At 36.5% G+C, this 20734-nt stretch overlaps 1 protein-coding gene across 1 annotated transcript in view; it reads right to left on the bottom strand.

Annotated features, from left to right (window-relative positions):
• Positions 1-20370, bottom strand: part of PCDH15 (protocadherin related 15) — a 1036870-nt gene extending 1016500 nt beyond the window's left edge. Inside the window, exon 1 of the mRNA XM_070780422.1 lies at positions 20067-20370. The gene's annotated coding sequence lies outside the window, so the exon portion shown is untranslated. The remainder of the gene's footprint in view (positions 1-20066) is intronic.
• Between the last annotated feature and the right edge of the window lie 364 nt (positions 20371-20734).

The raw sequence follows: 20734 nt of genomic DNA, 5'->3' as shown, positions 1-20734 counted from the left end.
TTCTCTGAAGGACAAAAGTCTATTTTCTTAACTCCATTTATTTGTTTCTAAGAATATCCCATGATGGATTCCACAATTACAATATTTTGTGCCTCTATTTCAGACCTATACTTAACCAACCCTAAGGACAAAGGCAGCCTCAGAAAACCTGGGATAAATATAGCTTTGTTGGGTAGTTGAGAATAGGAAAAAGGAGTCCAGAATGTCAGTGGCTAAAAGAAAAAGAAGGGAAAAGCCCACAGAAAATAGAACAAAGGAAGGTCCAAGGACTAGAATGAGGACCTCAGGTAAAACAAACAGCCCTCCTGGCTAGCCCAATTTACACAGGACAGGATCGGGGAGGAGAAAAAATCATATAAAAAGAGGGGCCAAAATTAAGCGGAGGCAGGGGTGGGGTGGGGTGGGTGGGCATCTCTTCCCTTCGCATCTTTTGAGTAGACCCGCCCTCACGTCTGGAGGATGTATTTTCCTTTGCTTTCTAAATAAAACTGAGCTGGAACACTGGTCCATTTGTTGCTTCAAATTTTTACTGTGGTGAGACAGAACTGAGGAAATTACACACTCCCCCAACTGTTTCAGGTTTATGAAATAAGATTCATGTCGTCTTTAAGATTAGGCAAAGAAAAAAGTAAACTTAATGGACGCGTATCGGGAACACATACTGAGGTTATAACACTGACCTTGGTTGCTCTGTATCTAACCAACAAACAAATTTAACGGCACTTTGGCACATTTTAAACTAACTCGAGAGAGTTAGAAGATCCAACCAGTCCATTCTAAAGGAAATCAGTCCTGGGTGTTCTTCGGAAGGAATGATGCTAAAGCTGAAACTCCAATACTTTGGCCACCTCATGCAAAAAGTTGACTCATTGGAAAAGACTCTGATGCTGGGAGGAACTGGGGGCAGGAGGAGAAGGGGATGACAGAGGATGAGATGGCTGGATGGCATCACCGACTCGATGGACATGAGTTTGGGTGAACTCCGGGAGTTGGTGATGGACAGGGAGGCCTGGCGTGCTCTGATTTATGGGGTCACAAAGAGTCAGACATGACGGAGCAACTGAACTGAACTGAGAGAATACACTCATTATTTTTTTTTAAACATGGTACATGCAGGGACATATGTGTATATATTCCAGTAGAAGTAGACACTTGGAGTAAAATTCCCAGGTGTGATATACATTGGCTCTGTTTAGCCTGAATTAGGACATGTCCTATGCTGATCAATCACTGTGTTTCTGACTCATCATGCCTGTTCCTGTGTTTACATGGAATAGTTGTAGGGTGGACATCACTAATCAAATTATATGAATTATAATTAATCATGGGAGAGGGGTATCTCCCAAGGAAAATTAGGGTGCTATTATCAGAAGGAAAAAAATGGATATAGGACAAAAAGCAGTAGGAATGTATGTGTATCAACATACACTAGAACGTCACATTGTTTTTGCTTTCCTTATATTCTTATACCAAACTGGTTCTGGTCTTGAATAATTAGAATCTGATAGCAGGTGAATGAATGAATTTTTATATGTTATTTTAATCTGTTTGTCTCTGACCTCTTCTAGTTCCTTTGCAGTCCCATGCTAATTCACTAATGAATTAGCACCAGTCTCATCAGTTGTCAGTCCTTCTCTAAGCCCTGAAACAACTCTGATCTTATTAGGAAAAAAGTATGTGTGCATTTTAGAACAGAACAAACCTTCAGATACCCAAATGTGACCCAAAAAAATCAGGTCAGAGAAAGAGAGAAGGGAAAACAAGAAAAGAATCAAAGATAACATAAAGCTATTCCCACTGTATAAAACTGTATTATTCTCTTATTCTCTCTTGCAAGTAATGGCTTATTCTATAACCTTTCATGCTAGTAAAAAGTAACCGTTTAATCTTTTCTGACCTACGGGAGGCTGCCTCAGTCTCTTCGTTCTTCATGTTCTACCTAACCCTATACCTCAGAATTAATATATGAATAAAAAGTGTTTTGCTTTTCTCCCCGACTCACTTCCCCTTTCTTACCTTCATTTTCTAGTCCTTTAATAAGTTCCCAGACATGGCAATGCTTATTAAGCATCCGATACCCATCTTGAGGGGCTATTTAAGAAACAATTGGCAGGGCTAATACCCTGCATACTTGAGGTAAGTGAAACTGAATCCCCTGTTGGTCAAAACAAATGTTCTTAAGAAGTGCATTCTTTTATCCCTCAAGACAGAATCTCACCAGTTCCTCTATGTAATCAGCTTGGGTGTCAACCGAAATGTAAATGACTGCTTATCTTTCAAGTCTCTCTCTTCCAGTCCTGTCTAAATTCAGGTGATGCAAGGAAAAGAAAAAAAAAAAAAAAAAGGAACATTGTTCTCTGGAGAAATCTTCATTTTAATTTTTCAATTTCAATCTCAAGGGGAAATATTAAACATTTTCCTCCTTTAATTAGAGACCTACAGCTGAAATGGAAACAACGTGGGGACAAAACTTTGAAAAACTCTTACATGTCCCAGCTGTAAATTTAAATCTACCACGCTCCCCTCCCAATTCTTCTTGTGAGTCGGAGAAAGGGTCCTATGTGATTCACCATTTTTCTAGACTAAAATCACCACGACACAAAGCAACAGCCTTGGGTCCCCTGTCCCCAGGGTTTTAGATATTAATTTCTCATTCCATTCCAGAATCTGGTGGCAGAGTCACAACTGACAAGATGGTAAATTTCCCCTCCATTTTTCTTGTTGAAATTGTATCTCATGGCACCAGCAGTGTGAGTGGTCTCTGGCAATCCACATCTTCTTCTCCATGGTCTGCAGTGCCTGGTGGCCTACTCTGGAGCACCGGAATGCTACTTTGCCCCTAATTTCTAATCTACTATCTAGCGACCACATAGTATATTCCTGTCTTCCTTTAGAACAAGATCCTGAACTCCATTAATTCCAATAACTTCAATTACTGTGGTCCTTCTACTCACAGATACATTTCTCAGACATTTTATGCTCCTGACTTCCAAGTGTGAACCACTACTTGAATTTCCTGTTTCTTTGCTCCACAAATGAAAAAATGCCATATAAGCCCATAAAACAATTTTATAATATTTTTCTAACAGAAATACTTTGAGGTAACCAGAGCTATATGTTTTGGTAAGACATAAACTGCCTGAAAGGCCCTTATTCTTCACCATTCTCAGTGTTCTCTCCTTTGCTGTGTAAATTTGCAGCATCCTTCCAGTTCAACTCTACATTCAGCCATGCGACTTGCTTTAACTGATGAAAATGTTGAAGAGCACTCAAGTATTTGAACTTGCCCAATTTTTTGTATCTGTTTTTTTTTTTTTTTTTTTAACAACCCGATAATATTCCATCATAGCCTAGAGGATAAGACAGATGTGAAGCATAGCCATTAGCCATTCTCAGTTAAATCCAGTCTATATCAGACAACACTCTCAGATATGAGTGAGCCCAGTCTTGTTAACAGAGCTGCCATGTTGACTATCTCACATGCATAAGCAACAATGGATTATTCTTTCGTGACACTGAGGTTTTCAGGTCATCTGTTACATGGCATTATTTTAGCAACATGGCATTATTTAGCAACATTATTTTAGCAACATTTAACAATTACATGATTCATACACTGATTTTTAATATCTGATCACCCATCCCACTTCAGTGTCCACATACTTAAAAATGACAATTGATTACCATATTAAGTCAAAATTTCTAAAAACTTTTTGAAAATATAAAGAACCAACTACTGTGTGCAATTATGCATTTAAATACATGAATATACTTAAAGAGGAAAAGAGTAGTATAATGAAAAAAGACATAAAGTCAGAAGCAATTATAACTGAAACCATTACTTGTTAAGTTTGTGGGTATTAAGTCTATATGCTATTCAGGGTAAACAAATCAAGTTGGGGCATATTAATGCAAAGTTTGCTATTTTACTCTTCAACAGAGTCATATGATAATACTAATAATCAAAATGTTAATAGATATTTTAAACTGATCAGTCTTTAGCAAATATATTTACCTCCATTCATGTACAGATGCACATTATTCATACTTATTTTTTTCATATCTATAAATTATTAATAGAATATACAGAGAAAATCTAGTTTTACCTTTGAGAATTTTACCAGCCAAGTCTGATCTGGGCTTGGGTGAATTTTCTCAGCTAAGGAGTAAAATATAGATAAAAAGATCATACTATTCTCATTTAAATAGACTACCCATGTTTTTGAAGGTTAGAAAAGATTAGATTCATTCAGTTATCATTCACAGGAGACTCAGAAAAAAAAATGTATATATTTTTGGCAGAAAATGAAGAGGAACTAAAGAGCCTCTTGATGAAAGTGAAAGGGAAGAGTGAAAAACCTGGTTTAAAACTCAACATTCAAAGACTAAGGTCATGGCATCTGGTCCCATCACTAAATGGCAAATAGATGGGGAAAGAGTGGTGACAGACTTTATTTCCTTATTTTCTTGGGCTCAAAATCACTGCTATGATGACTGAAACCATGAAATTAAAAGATGCTTTTCCTTGGAAGAAAAGCTGTGACAAACTTAGACAGCATATTAAAAAGCAGAGATATTATTTGCTAACAAATGTCCATCTAGTCAAATCTATGTTTTCTCCAGTAGTCATGTATGGACGTGAGAACTGGACTATAAAGAAAGCTGTGCAATGAAAAATTGATGCTTCTGAACTGTAGTGTTGGAGAAAACTCTTGAGAGTCCCTTGGACTGCAAGGAGATCAAATCAGTCAATCCTAAAGGAAATCAGTCCTGAATATTCATTGGAAGGACTGATGCTAAAGCTGAAACTCCAATACTTTGGCCACCTTATGTGAAGAACTGACTCATTGGAAAAAACCCTGATTCTGGGACAGATTGAAGGGGATGACAGAGAATGATATGTTTGCATGGCATCACCGACTTGATGGACATGAGTTTGAGCAAGCTCCGGGAGCTGGTGATGGATAGGGAAGCTTTGTTTGCTGCAGTCTATGGGATTGCAAAGATTTGGACATGGCTGAGTGACTGAACTGAACTGATAATTCTTGTTAATGAGGATCCTTGTTTAGCTACTACTACATAATAAGGATATCTTACCTTAGATGCTTACATCTATTCAATAGTTCTAAAGACATCAAAATAGCAAGTAAATTTTTCAAATTTTTACAGGGATTTTTACAGAATTTCTTAAATATATGCTTACATATATTTTTGGTTCAGTAAGACAAAATATGATATTTTAATACTAATAAATATTGAATATTAATAATACTAAGATAAAATAATCTCTAACTTCAATTTAGGTGAAAAAATAAATAATATTTAAATATATGTAAGAAGCAGATAATACATTGTTAAAGATTTCTTTCCTCATCTATTTATTTTTTTGTTGTTAAATTGTTAGAGATATAGACTGAAGTGCTTATTGTAGATTCTACAATTATCCATATATTCACTCAACAAATGTCCTGAGTGGTCTCCCTTATGACATAATATTCTCCTTCACTTCTCCAAGTACATTAACATGAAAAAAATGACTGATTTCTGGGATTACAGGAAGTAAAAGTCTCATCATCACCATCAGTCATCATTCTGAGATTTTAAAATGTATGAAGTGAAGCTGGCAACTAAATGAGAACATGACTCTCATGAACTCATCAGTATATCACTGTTAGGAAATATTTTAAGAGGATCACATCACTGGGGAGTCCACAGTTAAAGCCTCTAATGTAGCTTTGGAATGAATCACACATGACATGTATAATCACCAAGAATAGGCACTTGATTGTGATATTGCTTCACTATCTACTACCAATTAAAGTAAGAGCTTTTAGAAAAATATCTTCCTAATGGAAGACTCTAACAAGACTCTTTCAAAGCCCAAATAAAAACATGGCAAAATATTGTCAGCAGTATTTTCTAAAAAATTCAGGCAAGTCAGATTTCAACTGTGTATAATACCATTCTCATTTATAGAAATTAAATACACAAAGTCCAAATGAGTCACAGGAAAAAGTTGTCTTGAAAAACAATTCTAATTTATTCATTTAACAAACATTTGTTGGTATCATACAAGTCACTGATGTTGTGAATATAAATATGAAAAATATAATTAGAGTAGCAGAATTTCTAATTAGGAAGATGCTCTAAGAATATGGAAAGTTATGAATTATTGAATCTATGTCAAAACATTAAATGACATACTGTAATTTCTAATCATTTATTTTTACTAGGTGACTGGTATTTTTTTCCTCTTAGCATATATGTTACTAAAATAACAATTGTTTTAAAACAATGATGACATGTCCTGATACTACCATATCACTACAACTGTGCTTTTATAATCTGCACCCATTGAAATTATCTTTGCTAATTCCTTTCAAGGATAACTATGAAAAGATATCAAATATTGCTATGTAACATCACTGGGGTTGTTAGTTCTAGATTTTGCTTGTCTAGCTTAGAACAGTAACATTAAAAACTGGTACCCTTAAACTATCTGCCTGTGAAGATTTCACCTTCAGACAGATGTCAATTTTGATGTAAAAGAGTAATACTTAATTACCCTTTTACAAGTGAATTACACCATGCTGTGCTGTGCTGTGCTTAGTCTCCCAGTTGTGTCTAACTCTTTCCTGCCAGGCTCCTCTGTTCATGGGGATTCTCCAGGCAAAACAGAAAGCATGACAATAGACCCCTGTGAATCTAGTCAAGTGACTTGTCAATGGGACAGAGTTTAATAGAGGAAGGAAGTGTGTAATAGAGGAAGGAAATGTGTCCACAAATGGCCTTAAAGCAACTGGAAACCACGTGGGAAAATGAACATAGACACAAATGCTCTAACTCACACAATAATTCACTCAATAGTCCACAAACACAATTTTTAAAATGCAAAATCATACCTATTAAAGAATAAAATCTATATAACCTTGAGTTTGGTATGAGTTTTTTCTTTTTTTTTTAAAGGATACTAGAGTGGGTTGCCATATCTTCCTTCAGGGGATCTTTCCAACCTAGGAATTGAACACAGGTTTCCCACATTGAAGGCAGATTCTTTACTATCTGAGCCACCAGGGAAGTTCAAATCACATCAGGTTAATTGTTTAATTAAGCTATTTCAAAAATGAGAAAAATTCTCTACAGAATTGATGACAAATACCTGTTGGAAGTAGCTTATATCATATGTCAAAGTATAAAATATTTTTTTTAAATATTCTACATAAAAATAAAAACAGAAAATTCATTTCATAAGAATCTGAATGATCAAACATGACAGTCTATATTTATTAATGTATACCATTTGTGACTGTTATATAGATAAGCATACATGATATGTAGTACAGTCTTTTGCCTAAAAACTATATATAGTTTTAAATTTTTACCTTTGAAATTTTAGGGAACATATCTAAAGACTTACACATAATTATATGTTAGCCAACATAGTATTAAAAAAATAAATATTTTGGTTTAATGTAAGGAATGATTATAATGTTTACCAGTTCAATTATTTTCAAGTATTCTATTTTGCAGACCAATTCATATTGTGTCTATACTATCTAGAACTGACCCTTTTTCAGAAACCAAGAGTGTAGTCATGACTTAGAATGAGCCAGCCAATATTTTTCACCCTCACCTCACAAGGTACATGAATCAATTCAGGTATATCAGAGCCAAGTAGATCCTATATAGAGTTGTGGGGTTCAATTATCAGAGTATGAACTTTATTTTCTCTTGTACTACATGCTGAATCGTATGAGCTCAAAGCTACTAATAGCCAAAATATGGACTTTGAAAACAGCTTCAACTAGCCAAAAAAGCAAATGAAAAGATGTATCTCAGAGTCATTTGAGCTTAAATGCTTATGGCATTTCAGATCTACATATCTGGACTTTTAATTGCACAGAACAGTGCATTGCAATTTCTTCAAATTTCTTTTGAAGAAAATTGATTAGGCAGAGAGAGAACCGAAGGGAGAGCATGGATAAATAGACTGAAAAAACACTGAAATATATTTGCAAGGTAGTAATATCATGAGACCGGCAGTTTTCAGAGGAAAAAAAGAAGCCAGGAGAAGGAAGGAGAGTGACATAGGAAATGGAGAAAGGGAAAACAGATGAGCCGGGCAGTAAGTGAGAAATGATCAAGCATTTAGGGAAAGGATGGAAGGGAAGTTTGACTCTAAAACTATTAGGGAGGTAGACTTGACAGAATAATTTTGGCAGTTCATGAACAGGAGCAGAAAGGGAGAGGGGAAAATCAAGGGCTGATATACAAGGTTCTAAACTGGTACAGTTTCATGTTGGCTGTCATTAGTCACTGAAATGAGAACGTGGGAAAGTAAAAGGAAAGGTTAGGAAGCAGAGGTGGGCTAAGATCATGAATTTAGTTTCACACTTAATGAATTTTAATTACTCGTGGGATATCCAAATGGAAGTTCCAGTTCAGGTTTGCAAATCTGCACTTTAGAATGAAATTTGGAGATGTTAGAGTTACATTTTAGCTGCCATCTGCAGACAGAAAATGGTTAAGAATTTAATAGTGGATGAAATAAATGAGAAGTATCAATAATATGAAATAAGAGAAGAGAAAAAATGTAAGGAAATATGTCTGAGCACATTAACATCTAAGACCTTCATAGAAAAAAAGAATTGCCTGAAAATGAATCTGGAATATGTCTTGAGAAATAAGATTCATTTTGATATTTGTCAAAACTAATACAATTATGTAAAGTTTAAAAATAAAATAAAATTAAAAAAAAAGATCAATCCTAAAAGAAAAAAAAAAATAAAATAAAAACAACAATAAAACAAAAATATTGGGAAACAAAATGAGGAGAAAAATTCAAAGATCAAGGAATAGTCAGCAAAATTGAATAATGCAAATAAATGAATATAAGGCAATTGAAATCTTCCACTGAATTTAGCAGATAGGAGGTCATGGCTGATACTGGTACTAGGCATTACAGCTGAGTAGGGGGAGTGGGAGCCTGATTGTAATGGGAATAGTGAAACTGCTTTAATAATTCACTTAATGGGTCAAAGAATTAGGAGTTGAATTCACACTTCCAATTCTAATTTTTTAAAGAATCAAAGACCTCTAGGAACTCAGTCATTTCCTACATGAGAATCTCAATCAAAACTATCACTTCCCCATAAGAAGAATCCTAACTACACAGGATAGAAGGCAATATTGACCATTTCAGAAATTGTGGCTGTCTTTCCCTAAAGGACAAAACAAGGACTTCTAACATAGTATGTGGCTTCAAAAACATCTGTAACTTAAAATCTATTTGACAACTAAGACATTTTATAACAATTACAAGAATTTCTTTGCTCTGACCCTGCAAAAAGTAAAACATAAAAAAACCCACCCAAAGATGTACTTTTTTTGTGAAAGCTGTACTTTATCTAAAGATCTTGCTTCTTTTTTGTCCCTTGTTAAATTCCTACCTGTCACTTGTTGAAAAGCTGCAGGAGAGAGAATTTCTTGATGAGCTGTTGTAACAGCTTATTCCTTCCTCTTGCTATGTCACCAACATCCACGCTCAACATTAAATTACTACAGCAGAAATAAGTATGATAGTAACTGGCCCAGTGTGTGTGTGTGTGCACACATTCACACACATGCATACTTTAAGCAAAAGACAGACACTTGAGGTGACTTAATAACTGCAAATCTAATTTACTGGCAAGGAATTAACATATATTTAATAGGATCAAAATTGTTTAAATCTGCAAATGGAAGATGAGTAACTTATTTAGCTGAGGACAGAAAATTACATTGCAAATGGCACAAGTGGAGAGACATGATAATAAAACAGCCAACTGACTCTACAGAATATATGAAAAGCTCAGTATACTGGAGTGATGTGAAAAGCAGAGGAGGATACTGGTGTCAGCAGAGATAGCTTGTACAAGGGTTCTGGTTAAATAATTAGGTTCTGAGCAATCTTCCCCACATCTCCTTTTGTCCCATAGCTTAGAGATTAGAGAGTTTCCAGAAGGCATTGTCACAGAGCCCCACACTGAGTCATCAAGCACAAGGCCATCACTTTGCTTCATACATCACAGTAAAGCCTACCTATTGACAAGCCCTGTGCTTGCCATACACAGAGGGTTGTGAAGGAACATTTCTGTGCCATGTCATCAGTGACACACAACTATCTTTCAAAAAATCCGTTCTCCTCTGGATACACATCAAGATTTCCTGTCTCAATTTCTCTTGTAGTTAAAAGTGGCCTTGTGACTGAGTTCTAGGTAAAGGAATATAAGAGGAAGTCCCATGAGCCTTGTTCAGTCCAATCTTGACCCATAATCCCCCCCTTGCTGGCTGTTTGTTTTCCACAGAAGGTTGTCTGGATAGCAGAGCCTCAAAAGAGAATTTGGAAGCCATGTGTTGAATATCATTTTTTCAGACTCCCTATACACTATTGACATAAAACCACCCACACAAAGTTACATAAACAAAAATATAAACATGGAGCAATTACATGTGAGAGTACATTTATTTCCATGACATATATAATCTAATAAATTTTTAAATGTGAGTAGGGAGGCATGAATAATCAATCAGTTTCTCTGAGGAAAACTTAGAATCTGAAAAAGGAAGAACAAAGCAGTACACATAGTGAAAGGTAGGGATGGGGAAAGAAAATATAACAAAGGGAGCCAAACAAAAGTTAAATAAACTTATAGCTAATATCCTCACAGGGATAGGAGAATGCATTCCTAAAAAAGCAACTGAAGTAACAGAGAACAAGAAGGAGCTTGTAAATATGTGACATAATAAAAACACAGAGGAAAAAATAGCAATAATAATAACCAAAATACTTCCAGGTCAACTGCCTTTTAATCAAATACCATAGCATCTGGACTCCTTCTCATGATTACTAATGACTGGCACGTTCTGAAACCAATGTTTCTTTCTCAGTTCTTATCTTCCTGGAACCAGCAATGGCTTCCCAAGACTTCGGAGCATAATCCTCAGACCTCTTTCCTTACACATTTATATCCAGGCCCAATCTTTCCTTTGAGCTTGCAGAGTCATCTAATCTGAATATATTACAGTCATCTCAAATATGATGTGATGAAAAATCAAATATTGATTTGCCTTTCTACTACCTTTCAGAATTCGTCTTAGGGACAACTCCAAAAATCTGAGAGTCATCCAAGAAGTTCCCTCTCTTTTTTTCATACACCCCATTCAAGTCAGCAATACATTTATATTGGTTCTATCTTTACAATATATCCAAATAAAACTATTTTTGTCCATTCATAATGCTGATACCTTAGTCTGAGCCACTGTTTCCTCTCACCTGGATTATGGGTTTTACACCTTAACCCTGTTTCTGCTCTTGCCTGCCTACAAGCTGTTTCCACTCAGCATCCTCAAGGCGAATAAACTGAACTATTTCAAAAAGACAGTGAGCCCTCTGGATTTTCTTACTGTGTTCCACATATCTGGGAGAAGCCTCCAACATGGAACTGCCAAGAGATAAAGACCCCAAAACTCCAAGAAAAGTCTCATCCTCCAGCTAAAGAACTGGGAAAAGGCTGCTATACCTACCCTATTCCAATCAAACACCAAGGGGAAAACTGGATTCCTTCTTTCTCCCCAGGTGTTTCAGTGGGGTAAAGTAGGAAGTTGATTTCCTACCACCAGCAATCCTTTCCTCTCCCAGAGGATAAGGTAGCCACCATCCAATTTCCCAGTTTGGTTAATTTTGTGTGTTAACCTGGGTGGGCGCTGGAGCATCCAGATATTTAGCCAAACATTATTCTAAGGGTATCTGTGAGGGTACTTCCTGATGAGACTAGCATTCAAATTTGTAGTCTGGGCAAAATAGATTGTCCTTGCTAATCTGGGTGAGCCTCATGCAACTCCCTGAAGGTGTGAGGAACAACAACAGCAACAACAACAACAGAACTAGAGAATTTGCTTTCTCTGCCTTACTATCTTCTAACTGGGTATTGGTCTTATCTGCCTTTAGACTCATACTAGAACTAGAATATCATTGGGTCTCCTGGGTCTCCAGTTTGTACACTGCAGATCTTGGGATTTTTCAGGCTTCAAAATTGTACTGGCTCCCCCAGTGGCTCAGCAGTAAGGGATGCACCTGCAATGCAGCAGATGTGGGTTCAAACCCTGGGTTAGGAAGATCCCTGGAGGAGGGTATGGTAACCCATTTCAGTATTCTTGCCTGAAAAATCCCATAAACAGAGGAGCCTGGCAGGCTACAGTTTATGGGCTCACGAAGAGTTGGACACCACTCAAGCAACTGAGCGTGATAATTGCATGAACTAATTCCTTGGTGTATATATATATATGTGTGTGTGTGTGTATAAATATGTATGTGTATATACATATTATCTTTCTTTCTAAATAGAAGATACATATAACTTTCATTTGTTCTGCTTCTCTGGAGAATCTTGACTAATACAGTAGTGTTGGCCTGAATGGAGTGGGTACAGTCCTGGTGGAGTGGGGAGCTATTTTCTCTTCCCCACTGGACAGAAGCTGGAGGTGCTCTGATTCCCCCAGTTTCACCCTGAGCATGCTGCCAGAGGGATCTTCCACCAGGTAATCCAGGTAAGCCTCCACTCTGACCCAGAACCAGGCAGACTTAATTAGGGAGGCAGCACTAGGCTGAGCTTGTAATCTGTGGACTTCACTCCCACCTCCCTGTCCAACCCAAGCAGGACTCAGTGGAAGTCAACTTCCATCCCAATCCTGCAGCAACAGCTCAGTAGAAGATAGACCCCCACTCCCAATCTGAGTGGCTGTGGCATACCAGTGTAATCTTACACTCCACTCAGAGGCAAAGAGGCCATGCCAGTCTGCGTCAAAATATAACTGAAAGAAGGGCTGCCGATTTGGGGGAAAAAATGGAACCAAGGCATCAATCTTTTTGAGGACTTGGAAAGATTTATTGCCTGGAATAATCTGTATAATGTTGCACAAGATATTAAAGATGCATATTTTAAAAAGTAAGCACGAAAAAGCAATGTGTTTACAATAGAAAAACAAAAATTAGAAAATCAAATCACAGCCCATTGTTGTTATATGATTAGCATATTAAAATAACTAGAATTTATAATATGCTTTTCTATTTGGAACTTGGGAGGGGATAAAAGGTGGTGATGGCATAAAGCAGCCAAATGTTTAAGTACTATCATAGGAGATAAATAATCAATGAAGAGAAAGAATTATAAGTATATTATGATGGAGAAATGTAGACAAAAATAAAGATACTACACTCCCAGAGTAAAGGATTGAACAAATAAGGAGACTTCACTTGAAAAGTAAAATTCATATTTAACTACATGCACAAGTGGATTTTTTTTAACAATGCACACCTACAACTTTTATTAAAATAAAATAGGCTCTAAAAAAGCACTTTATGTGCACATAGACATACACACAGACATGTGTGTACATTAATGTATAAAAAAAGTGAGAAAGAAAAAGTAATCTATATCCAAATGGCAACTGTTTACAAAATATGTATTATCCTCCATAAATACTAAAAATGCTTGTTGCTTTAGCTTTTTCTCCTTCACACAATATTGTCTACTGAAGTCACCATCATTTGAAAAAACTATTTGCAAGAGCAATAAAGTGAAGCCTTATTATCTGAAGCTCTGTTGAATTGTATTCTATTCTTAAACCTCATTTATATTAAAGTATAAGCATTTATATAATATGTACTAGTCAGAACTCAGCATATCCTGAGTGAAAGTTTCACAATAAACCTTACAAAGATGTCTTAAAGCCTTGCTGTCATTCTGTAAAATATTAGCACATTGATGTAGCTAAGGCTCCAAACAGAGCATTCTAGTTCATGCTCACAGTATCAGATAGCAGGTTGTTTAGCAGACTGTGAAGGCTTTTTATGTGAAGGACTCATGCAGAGATATTAAAAAATAAAAGTAAACTGGGAGGGAACATTTGTACTATATCACCTACCTTGAAGAGGTTAAATGGATGACATAAGCACCAGGAGTCGTTCCTGGTACACAGCAGGCACTCAATTAATATCCTCATGGAGATAAGATAATATGTTCATAAAAAAGCAACTTAAGTAACAGAGAACAAGAAGGAACTCTTAAAAGTGTGAACTATTAAAACAATCAGGAAAGAATAATAAAACAATGGCCAAAATACTTCCAGGCCAATTATCTTTTAACCAGTATCATAGCACCTGGACTGCTTGTCATAGTCAGTAATGACCTCTAATTTTTGAAACCAACATTCATTTCTTAGTTCTTAGCTTCTTGGCATCAGCAATGGCCTTTAATACATGAATCCTTCTTCAAAGCGTCCCACGATCCCCTTCTCTTGTCCCTCATACATCTTTACTCTTCTTAATCCAAACATTCACTCATTGTTTTCTAAATTCTTACCACTTTTCTACAAATAGGCTTTGTAGTAAATAAATAAGTAGGACCAAAAGTCATTACGAGGATGAGACAAATGTTCATGGTCACAACTACTATTTCAGTTGTTCTTAAGAAAGTAGAATGGACTCAGGGAGACCACTACTATAGCAACTGTGCGAACTAATACCACCATTCTCTGCAAAGCATAGAGGAAACTTTTTATTGCAGTTTCACACTGAAACTCCAAAACATCATTTCAGCTTTTCCTTACTCTGTAGAAACTAATATTTAGAGCAAATATGCATTCATTGATTAAATATTTATTGACTACTTATGGAGTTCTGGACACTGAGCTAGTTAGTGGAACTGCTAAAATACATTGTGCAAAGCAAAGCCCCAGATGAAATATGCTCTCATTTAATTTGCAGAGCAAGACTATGAGGTAGAAAATAATATCAGAGTTTCACAGGTAAAGCAACTATAGTTTATCAGTGTTAAATTATTTACATGTAGAATAAGGGGTGAAGCAAGATTTGACCTGAGTTCTGACTCTCAAGTCTTTACTGTCTAAATTCTACCTAAATGGTGATGATGATGATAAATATCAATCTCTGTTTACTAAGACATTCCTTGGTTTTATCTCCTATGCCAGGATGCTTTACGTCTGTGAATTATATCTTTGGCCACCATTTTAGATATAGAAGCCCAGGCTGAGAAGTGAGAAAACAAGCTCACCATTAGTAAAGAGACTAGGACAGATTTAAGCTCAGTTCCATCTGCTCTCCTGACCTTAATGCTTGTCTCAATTTTCCATCTTTGCATTAATAAGGCTCTTTGTTCTTCCTTTGGTTTTTCTCTTTCTCTATCTGGTCTGTTTCTTTTTCTCTGTCTGCCTGCCTCAATTTCCTTTTTTGCTTCTGCTTTTAGAATTGTTGTTTCTATTCCCCTTTCCTTATCTTTTTTTCTTTTTTAACCATTTATTTTTCAATCAGTCTGTCTCTTTCTGTCCATTTCTCTCCGACTCTATTTTGCTCCTTCACTGTTTCTACCTTTCTCTTCACTCCGTTCCTTTCTCACTGTGTATTTCAGTTTCTCTCTCAGCTCCCATTCTGTTTATTCCATCTTTCATTCTGTGTCTCTAACTTACTTATCTCTCTTCTTGTGAGTCTCTCTGTTTCTCTTCTTCATGTAGCTACCTATATAACTCTCTTTGAGCATGTATCTCTGTGAGTATCTCCTTAGGACATCTCTAGTCTCTGTCTCGCAGTCAGTGACTTAAAGTTCTAAAGAAATAACCTCTCATCCAGTTTAATGGACCTTCTCTGGATTCTAGTGATGTGCTGCAAAGTTGACAAAATCAGTCCATTAAATGGTAAAGCAAAAAGGAAAGTCACTGTCCTTGGATAAACAATTTGCATTTCCATAAGGATTCAGTGATGCAGAATCAGAAAAGGCTCATTCTGACACCTCCATGAAAACAACAGAGAGAGCATTCATTAGCTGGGCTCCCAACTGAATGATGCACTTCATCGCATACACTGCTGTCCTCCCTGATTCAGGAAACAGTGCTTAATTCTGTCTGAAACCCGCCTTTTCAATAAGCATTAGAATGAATGACTTTTCAAAGTAATAGGAACTACACATCTGCCATAGCCTGAGACTGCTTACACTCGCAAAGCCATAAAGAAAGTTACACCTCCTGTCAATTTCTTATCCATCAAGAAGCACAATAAACAAGCTTGGAATTTTTCTGTTTACCAGTCAGAAGAAAAGAAATGCTTTAGTTTCTTGAAATAATGACTACTTTTGCCTTTTACCTTTATAGTTTCAATAGCCATGATCTGATATTGAAGGTTGAGTGCAACTTTTAAACTACTCATGAGCTAAAAGGAAATCTATTACATTGCTCAGCTAGAAACTTTTATTCTTTAGAGTGGAAATTACGTCTCTGCTGTTATTACTTGTTGATAGATATACACACCCAGAGACACAATCATCTTGAGGAATTGGTAGACAATCATAATTATTAACTGTTAATTGATTACTAGTTAGCAACATACAGGTTTCTTATTCATTAACTTGGCTGATCTTTACAAAAACTCTGGTAGGCTTTTTCAGAGATGTTTAGGGACTGTGCCAAGGCTTAGAAGGAAAATTATTGCTGTCTTTATACCAGAATCTGAGATTTCTTTACTCCTTATATCAATTAATAAAGAGAAAGTGTGTGTGTGTGTGTGTGTGTGTGTGTGTGTGTGTGTATCTTGCTCATTAGTGTCTCGTTTATTTGCAGGCTGAGACAAAATAATATTCATTTAGTGATCCTTAGAATCTGACACTATGGCTTATACATCACAGGTGGTGATTCTGCTTCAAGGCCATACTATTCATACTCACATTCAAAACTACCTCCTCATTCTGCCTCCCCTTATCCACTCACATGTTCAGGGAGGTAATGGTTACATTTGGAATTTCCATGTATATTTTCTTGTCCTGTCACCATTTCAATCTAAGTGGCTCTAATATTCAATTTGAAAAAAGGCTGTATATTAATTCAGTTTCTGAGTGCTTTGAACTTTTGGAATTTATACAGAGATTCTACCAAGAGAACATAATTTTGCCATAAATTACTCACAGTAGCTCTTTTTCGCACTCAAGACTGACTTGAGCCCTAATGAATTCCCACAGTTCCTTCCAATATTTCCTCATGCAACCAGTGATATTTGAGCATGAAACTAATATAGGAAGCCCCATATGTCATCATTAGTTTGGAATCAATGGTCTGCCGTATTATAAGCTGCTGCTGCTGCTAAGTCGCTTCAGTCATGTCCGACTCTGTGCGACCCCATAGATGGTAGCCCACCAGGCTCCCCCATCCCTGGGATTCTCCAGGCAAGAATACTGCGGTATTACAAGCTAATAACAAATAAATCCCAGTACAAAAGAAAATATATCTATATCCAAGCAAACTTTTAGTTAAAATAAAAATAGTAATAAAAATAATTCACCCAGGTTGAGTAACACTATTTTTTCAATATTACATAATTCTATAGCCTCCTCCATGGACACATGTGGAATCTACAGAGACAGAGAAAAACAAAATGGTTCATAGACACAAGTGATGACAAGAGTAAGAATAACTCTTCAAAAAGTGGGAAAAAAATGACTATAACCAACTCTTAGAATTTAAGTAAAATTAAACTTTTAGTTGATAAACACATCCACTCCATGCAGAAATTATCCTGTCTTCTGTTGAAATTATTTTTTCTGCCATCTTGAATTTATTCATAGGTTGGGATCCTGAGTAAAACTTAAAGCTGTATCTTCCCCTCAACGTTAAGGCTACAATGAAATGTAAATGTATACTTGTTAGAAAAAAATTGAGATAATAGCTGAGAGAAGTTTTGTATTATTTTACACATGGAAGTAGGGATGAAAGTTCCTATTGTCTGATATTATATCTGTACATTTACAATAGGAGGAATATACTTACCTATTCTTTAGAAAATTCACATTTAGGGGATTGCTAAGTCACTTCAGTCGTGTCCAACTCTGTGCAACCCCATAGATGACAGCCCACCAGGCTCCCCCATCCCTGGGATTCTCCAGGCAAGAACACTGGAGTGGGTTGCCATTTCCTTCTCCAATGCATGAAAGTGAAAAGTGAAAGTGAAGTCGCTCAGTCGTGTCTGACACTTCATGACCCCATGGACTGCAGCCCACCAGGCTCCTCCGTCTATGGGAGTTTCCAGGCAAACGTACTGGAGTGGGGTGCCATCACCTTCTCCTTATTGTTTTTAAATTTTACTTTGTATGATGATTATACAAATTCTCATTATTTATTCAGTATCAAAAGCCCACATGATCAAGTGATTAGAGGAAAGATTAATTACTCAATACACATTTGCCTGACACACATTTTTTGATCAAAGAAAAATAATAATTACCTTTTGAGTTTAACTTCAAACTTGAGCTTTGAATCAAAATTCTGGGGAATTTTTACAAAGGGCTTGTTTATGTTTGCCTTTAAAGTTGGATGGCGAAAAGACAATCCAGATTATACAAAATTTAAATGTGGAAAGACTAAGAAACAAGTCTGTAATGAATGTTTAACTTAAATTCTTTCTTCTTAGAATAATAATTATTACTGTTAATTTTTAAACTACTTTTATAGCTCAGTCACTCAGTGAGCTCAAATAATCTCATAAATGGATATACTATAATTTTAAAAATCTCTTAGAAAGCAAGAGTTCTTAAACCTCTTTCTAAAGGATACTCAAAACTTTACCCCATAATATTCCACACAGGCAGCTAATAGTAAGATAGCACACATGCTTATCTGTTCAAGTCCCTGAATGGTTAATGTTTAAGGGTCATTTTTGTGGCAAACTGCTGGAAATCACATTCCCTGTTTCAAATGCACATAACTGCACCATCTGAGAGATGAGGGTGTCTGCGCTCAGTGCAACTGGGCACATATTAAATTGAACCTCTATTTCTTAGGAGAATGAGTCCACAGTCAAGGGGATCGAGTTGCTGAAATTTGAAGACTTGCACATACAGATCAATGCACCGACTTACACTTAGCCACAACTAAGAAAACTAAAGGAACTAACAGAGGAGCCATTTGCAGTGAAAAATAAGTTCCCATGAGCATGCAGACAAAGTTTCACACAAGGTGTGCAAACTACAGGAAGCATTCTATGTTTACAATGTGCCTCTTTCACAAAGTATTTGCTTCCCTGACTTTAAGCAAGACAATAACCCTATGCTTTAAGTATTTGGTTACCAGATTTGACAATTAGCTCTACTTGTGAAAGCGAATGAGTATGGACTTGGAGTTAACCTTACATGAGGCCGTTACATTATACTCAAGTTAACAATGCATCTCTGCATCCGTGTTACAATTCCATCACACTGATGAACATCTGTGCATGCTAGAGACACATTAGTATGTGTTTAATGTAAAGACCACACCACAAAGCAGGAAAGCAGTTAGTACCATCTAGTATTAATTTTGTTTTACAAGGAAAAAGTCCACCTGGATTCAAATTCTAAATGGTTAATGCTCCCAATATTTTTGTAAAGGAGCTGATACTCTAATACACTGAAAAATCTATATATAAATATCAGGATACTCTAGATGACTACAAATCACAAAATATAATTCTGTTAATTGTGAAACTGTTAGCCACTGCAACTTGCCTACTAACTCTAACCTCCTTCAACTATCACACACAAAACAAAACCTCATGCACGTGTACATGAACACACAAAAATCGAATATACCATGTCAATGCTGACACCATTTTCCGATATTTTGTCAGGGAGACAGAAACAAACAAACAAAAAAAGAAAAACAGTTGAGGATTACAGTTACATTTTTTTAAAATGACAAACCACAGAGTCATAATTCAAAAGCACGTGTCTTTCCAAAATTGCATTGACTTCTCAACAAAATTACAATACCACACAATAATCCAGAAGGTTGAGGGGACAAGGGGTTGTGCTCATTTTTCCAGCAGATAATTACATGTACATCATTAGTGCTCAAGTCTTTGAACAGGCTTGACAGAAAGTGATCTCTTGACAGAGATCTATTATGCTAAAACAAAGTCTCAACTTTCTCCACACTTGACTCCTGCCTTAAATTTGAAAGACCAAGAAAAGAGAGGGGGGAAAAAAACTTACTTGCCAGTTTAAAGTTTCATCTTTAGCCCATGTAAGGTTATGCAGCAAGTTTTCTTGCAAAGGCTGTCTCCTGCACATTCCTTTCAAAACAACCAATGTTCATAATCTAGGTCCAAGACGGTTTGTTCTCACGTCACACTTCTCGTTTCTGGGAGGCATTGTTATCCAGTTTCACATCACCAAGAAAAACGTAACTAGAGATTTAAAAAAAAAAAAAAAAAAAAAACCTCAACGTATTAATCCAGAAGGCATACCATCCTTCTCCGGGTTCTGAGATATATGCCAACCGCCTTAGTTATCACAAGCAACTAACTCTAAGCTGCTAGCAGGGATCTGTCTGCCCTCTATCTGTTGCTATTAGCTCAGCACGTTGATTCACTGGCACCGAAGCAACAGCAATTAGCTGTCCTGCTTCAGCCCTTGCAGGGGAGAGCTGAAGGCTGTAAACCACACAGCGACCAGGGAGCTCTTTGCACCAATTAGTGGCAGGGGCTACAACCTGATAGACAAATTGATGCCCCACTGATCATCAGTGTTGGCTGCTTTATTGTACTGCGTCCTCTCAGCCTGTCTGCCGGTTCTCTCTGTTTTCTTTTGTGTGGTTGTTTTTGCTGTTTTACTTTATCAGCATTAAGAAGTTTAGCTGCTTACATTCCGTGACAGTATTA

The sequence above is a fragment of the Bos indicus genome, chromosome 26 (assembly GCF_029378745.1).
Source record: "Bos indicus isolate NIAB-ARS_2022 breed Sahiwal x Tharparkar chromosome 26, NIAB-ARS_B.indTharparkar_mat_pri_1.0, whole genome shotgun sequence".
NCBI classification, from domain to species: Eukaryota; Metazoa; Chordata; class Mammalia; order Artiodactyla; family Bovidae; genus Bos; species Bos indicus.
This window is presented reverse-complemented; position numbering and strand designations above follow the sequence as displayed.